This window comes from Papio anubis, chromosome 8 (assembly GCF_008728515.1).
Source record: "Papio anubis isolate 15944 chromosome 8, Panubis1.0, whole genome shotgun sequence".
Lineage (NCBI taxonomy): Eukaryota > Metazoa > Chordata > Mammalia > Primates > Cercopithecidae > Papio > Papio anubis.
In genome coordinates this window covers 119,729,832-119,735,931 of record NC_044983.1, presented here as the reverse complement: position 1 = coordinate 119,735,931, position 6,100 = coordinate 119,729,832, and positions in this window count along the sequence as shown.

The window sequence follows — 6,100 nt, the reverse complement described above, 5'->3', positions numbered from 1 at the left end:
CTTCAGCTTCCTGAGCAGTTGGGGACTACAGGCATGTGTCATCATGCTCAACGTAGTTCTTTTGTTTTTAGGTCAATTGTATCTCTACTTTCAGAAGTACCTGGTGCCTCCAATTCCTGCAGTCTTTTGAGGCTTTGCTTGAATTAACCTTCTTCTAAGTTGTTCCATTCCAGCTTAATTTTCACCATACTCTGGTCCATTAGGTTAATGACCACTCTTTCATCTGCTTTCCATCTTATATTAATGTATTATTGTCATCTCTTCTCTCGTTAACTCTGGGCTTGTGAGGCTGTCTTTTAAAAACCCATTTACATTCCTTTTAGTGTGATTTTCCAACAGCATGCTCATAATTACATATGTTCAATCCACCATTTCTAATGAGCACTTCTGTCCTCAATTTACTTGATTCTGCTGCTGTCTTTGTAACTCTAGACTACTCATTCTAGAAATGTTATTATCCTTTGGCTTCTGTGGCCACAGTATTTTTTTTTCTCTTAAGGTATCATCTCATTTCTTTCCTAGGTTCTTTCTTCTTCCACTCTGTATCCCTTAACTGTTGTTGTTCCCCAGGTCTCTGTCCTAAGTCCTTTTATGTTTTCATTTACACATTTGCCATAGACAATAACATCCACTTGCTTGGATTTAATCACTTCCTTAATAATGTTGACTCGAAAATCTATGTCTGTGGCTCCAGACTCACATAAAGGTCAGAAACCGGATAGAGGAAAACAGGACCCTGTCTCTCTATATCCTAATCAGGTCAAACAAACGTCCTAGTGCCAAAATAGGTCCTCCTTTTAGGTAAAGGAAATAGCAGTAATAGAGGAAGGCATTCAACTTTATAAAAACAACAAACAGAGCCAAGGAAGAGCTGCATCACATATGTGAAGTTTTGTTTTGTCTTGTTTTCGAGATGGAGTCTTGCTCTGTCACCCAGGCTGGAGTGCAGTGACATGATCTTGGCTCACTGCAACCTCTGCCTCTTGGGTTCAAGCAATACTCATGTCTCACCCTCCCAAGTAGCTGCAATTATAGATGCATACCATCACACCGGGCTAATTTTTTTTGTATTTTTAGTAGAGACAGGGTTTCACCATGTTGCCCAGGCTGGTCCCGAACTCCTGAGCTCAGGCAGTCCGCCTGCCTTGGCCTCCCAAAGTGTTAGGATTACAGGTGGGAGCCACCGTGCCCAGCCTCATATGTGAGGGTTTTTTTGTTTGTTTGTTTTGTTTTGTTTTGTTTTGTATTTTATTTATTTATTTATTTATTTATTTATTTATTTATTTATTTGTATTTTTAGTAGAGATAGGGTTTCACCTTGTTGGCCAGGCTGGTCTCGAACTCCTGACCTCAGGTGATCCACCTTCCTTGGCCTCCCAAAGTGCTAGGATTACAGGTGTGAGCCACCATGCCAGGCATATGTGAGGTTTTGATGTAGTAAGAACCAATCCCCAAATCACACTGACAACACACAAGAGTTTATTTCTCTGACATGAGAAGTCTGCTGTGGGTTGAGGAAAATCCCCAGGAAAGCTGTCATATATTGGCTCACTATTCCAAGTCTCAACAATTTCATGGAACATCAATTTCGGCACAGGTTGCGAATCTCACCATGGTAGGAGATGAGAGAGCTGCATAGTTGAGCACAGACATTCAGAAATGAAATATGTCAGGTCTCTATTCGTTGTCCAAAGTAAGCCACAAGATCACCTCTAACTTCAAGGGGTCAAGGAAGAACAGTTCCCTTGGATCCTGAGAATTGGACACTATTGAAAAGCAATAATCCATAACATTTAAAATAGTAGACCTTAAACAGATAATTTGGCTTTAAACAAAGTATCTTTCTATTTGTATGCTCCTAGTACCTAGCGTGATAGCTAGTACAGAGTGGGTGTCAATGTGTTGAATTGAGATATGTTTTAGAAGATGATTTGATAGGTATCTTGGAAAAGGTGTTCAGCATATCTGTATCGACACCTTATTTTCCCTTCAACACAAACAGGAACATTGAACATCTTTCAAACATTGACCTTTCTGCTGGGCTCAAAAGATGGAGCCATTTTTCAAAAATAGTTCTTGCAACATTTCTCAAAAGGAGACCTACAAATGGCAAACAGGCATATGAAAAGATTCAACATCATTGATCATCAGAGAATTGCAAATCAAAAGTACAGTGAGATACCATCTTGTTCTAGTTAAAATGGCTTATATCCAAAAGACAGGCAATAACAAGTGCTGGCAAGGGTATGGAGAAAAGGGAACCCTTGTATACTGTTGGTGGGAATGGAAATTAGTACAACCACTATGAAGAAAAATTTAGAGGTTTCTCAAGAAACTAAAAATAGAGCTACCATATGATCCAGCAATCCCACTGCTGGGTATATAAGCAAAAGAAAGGAAATCAGTATATCGAAAAGATATCTGCATTCCCATGTGTATTGCAGCATTATTCACAATAGCCAAGATTTGGAAGCAACCTATGTGTCCATCAATAGATGAATGGATAAAGAAAATGTGGTACTTATACACAATGGAGTACTATTCAGCCATAAAAAAGAATGAGATCATGTCATTTGCAATAATGGAACTAGAGGTCATTATGTTATTAACATAATGTGAGAATAACCAGGCACAAAAAGACAATCATTGCACGTTCTCACTTATTTGTGGGATCTAAAAATCAAACAACTGAAATCATAGACATAGAGAGTAGAAGGATGGTTACCAGACACTGGAAAGGGGTCTAGTGTGGTTGTGTGTAGGGGAGGCAGTGATGGTTAATGGGTACAAAAAAATAGTTCAAAAGAATGAACAAGACCTAATATTTGATAACAAAACAGAGTGACTATAGCCAATAATAATTTAATTGTACATTTAAAAATAAATAAAAGAGTATAATCAGATCATTTATAACACAAAGGATAAATGCTTGAAGGGACTCACACCCCATTTTCCATGACGTGATAATTATGCATGGCACGCCTGTTTCAAAACATCTCGTGTATCCCATAAATATATGCACCTGCTATGTACCCACAAAAATTAAAAATTAAAAAAATAGTTATTGCAGCATCTAAATATTTCAAAGCCTCGCTAAGAATTTGACTTTAAAGTTTGAAGAGAGGGCGTTTTATAGCCTTGCTTATATTTACTTTAATCAAAAACCCTTCCCCAACCTCAAAGGCAAACGTCAGCATGGAAGGGGAAAAAGTTACAAAATATTGCCTCAAAGAGTCAGGTAGTTGTTTGTGTGTTTGTGCCTGTATGCGCATGTGTATGTATGTGTGTGTGTGTCTCTCTGTGTATTTGTGCACATACGCACTTTTTATGTTGGGTGTGGAACAAAGACTTGTTGCATATAGGTGCGTTATTGTACGTGTTGCATATAAATGTGATATTATAGGTAGATAAACATGAGCCTCATAGAGTATGAAATAAAGCACAGAAGTTTTGAGTTTCCAATTGACAGCCCCTTTCTTATATTTTTCATCCTGTTTTTATGAAATAATATGTCTTGCCCTGTGCTTGACATTTTTTAGCATGTAGATTAAATCTTTTTTTTTTTTTTTTCACGCAGTCTCACTCTGTTGCCCAGGCTGGAGTGCAGTGGCATGATCTTGGCTCACTGCAACCTTTGCCTCCCGGGCTCAAGCAATTCTCTTGCCTCAGCCTCCCAAGTAGCTGGGATTACAGGCATCTGCCACCATGCCCAGCTAATTTTTGTATTTTAGTAGAGGGGTTTCACTATGCTGGTCAGGCTCGTCTCGAAATCCTGACCTTAAGCGATCCACCCGCCTCGGCCTTCCAAAGTGTTGGGATTACAGGCGTGAGCCACCACACCCAGTCTAGATTAAATCTTTAGAAATGAAGTGCCCCAGTGGTGATGATGAAAAGCTGTATTGAAAGAATGGTGTAGAGTAGTACAAAGGACTCAAAAGAGGAGATTGTCTGTTTGAGATTTATTTAGGATTTCTCAGGTATTTTATACCAAAAGAATTCCATAGTTACTTTGTTTTTGTTTAAATTGTATATGCTTATCATAAACAATTCAAGCAAGAAAGACAAATGCAAAGGAGAAAGTTACAAAAATCACCCAAGTTTCCAACAACAAAAATGACCAATCTTACATTAGGTGAACATCATTTCAGGCCATAAACCTCACCATTCTCCAGTTTTCCTACTACCTTGTTGCCTCCTGTGCCTCTTACAAGCTCTCATCCATGAGGAGTCCCAGAGTCAGGACCAGACTCTCTGTTCATCTCTATCTCTACCCCAATTGCAACCTGATCAGCTTATAGCTTTAAGTGATACCTGGATGTTGATGACTCCCAAATTTACACATCCAAACTTCTTCCTTTGAAACCTGGACAGCTAGAATGCAACGGGTTGTTGAGTGAAGGAAAGTTGAGAAAACAGAGATCCTAGTTGTGTTCTCTTTCTTTTAGCTTTAAAGTTGAATTAGTCTCTGACACTTCTAGGTATACGGTCTACTGCTAACACTAGTTTTTAAATCTTGAGGCTTTTTAATACTACCTGTCATCTGTTGAACATCTACTACATGTTAGGTACTGTGTTTCTTTTTTCTTTCTTTTTTTGAGATGGAGTCTTGCTCTGTCCCCCAGGCTGGAGTGCAGTGGCGCGATCTTGGCTCACTGTAAGCTCCACCTCCCGGGTTCACGCCATTCTCCTGCCTCAGCCTCCCGAGTAGCTGGGACTACAGGCACCCGCCACAGCGCCCGGCTAATTTTTTGCATTTTTAGTAGAGACGGGGTTTCACCGTGGTCTCGATCTCCTGACCTTGTGATCCGCCCGCCTTGGCCTTCCAAAGTGCTGGGATTACAGGCGTGAGCCACCGCGCCCGGCCCTTGTCTTTCTTTTTTAAAACATACATTTTCTCATTTTACCTGCATGATTCTGTGAGGTAGATTTTCATAAAAATCAAAACAAAACCAAAACCAAAAAACAAAGGCTTAGCGTGATAAGCAACATGTCCAAATTGATACAGCTAGTAGTTGTTTGGATTTGAGCTCAGGGGATCAATCCTCTTTCTGGTATGCTATATCTATTTGTATTTCAATGTGAATTTTCATATCAGTTTGACAATTTCCATACACACACATATAGACACACAAACCCAGCTGGGATTTTGATTGGGATCACACTGAATTCATAGATTAATTTGGTGTGATGATTAATTTTATGTGTTAACTTGACTGGGTCAAGGGATGCCCAGGTAACTCGTAAAATATTCTTTCTGGGTATGTTGGCAAGGGTATTTCTGGAGGAGATCAGCATCTGAACGGGTAGGCTGAGTAAAGAAGATCACATTCACCAATGTGGGTGGGCATCATCTAATACACAGAGGCTGAAATAGAAGAAAAAGGCAGAAGAAGGGTAAAAATACTATCTCTGCCTGAGCCGAGGCATCTGTCTCCTCCAGCCCTTGGACATTGGTGCTCCTGGTTCTCAGGCCTTCAGACTTGGACTGGGACTTACACTTGTGACCCCCTGGTTCTCAGGCTATCAGACTTGGACTAAATTATACCACCAGCTTTCCTGGGCCTTCAGCTTGCAGACAGCAGATAATGAAACTTCTCAGCCTCTATAACCATACCAGCCGACTCCTCATGATTAATCTCTTTCTGTATACATTTCTATATCCTATTGGTTGTGTTTCTCTGGAGAACCCTGACAAATGCATTTAGGGAGAATTGACATCTTATACTACTGAGGTTTTCAATCTTGAATTGGTATTTCCCTCCACTTACTTCAGTCTTCTTTAATTTTTCTAATAAGACTTTGTGGTTTCCATTGTGAAGAAACAATTTATTCACCACCACTATGGTGGTGCAGGGGCCTCCCAGGGGTCAGGAAACTAAGGCAGGAACTTGATGGACGTGAAGTGCAACGAGGAAATTGCAAAAATATGGGCAGAAGAAATGGTTAAAGGTTCCACCAGGTACAGCAACAATTTCAAGAATTTTAAAGCAGAATAGCTGAGTGTATAAAGTTTCATCAATGGCAGGCAGCAAACAGCTGTGTGTCCTGCCAGCAACAGAGGAGCCAGGAGCTCCGGAGTGTATTTATATGATGCAGCTTG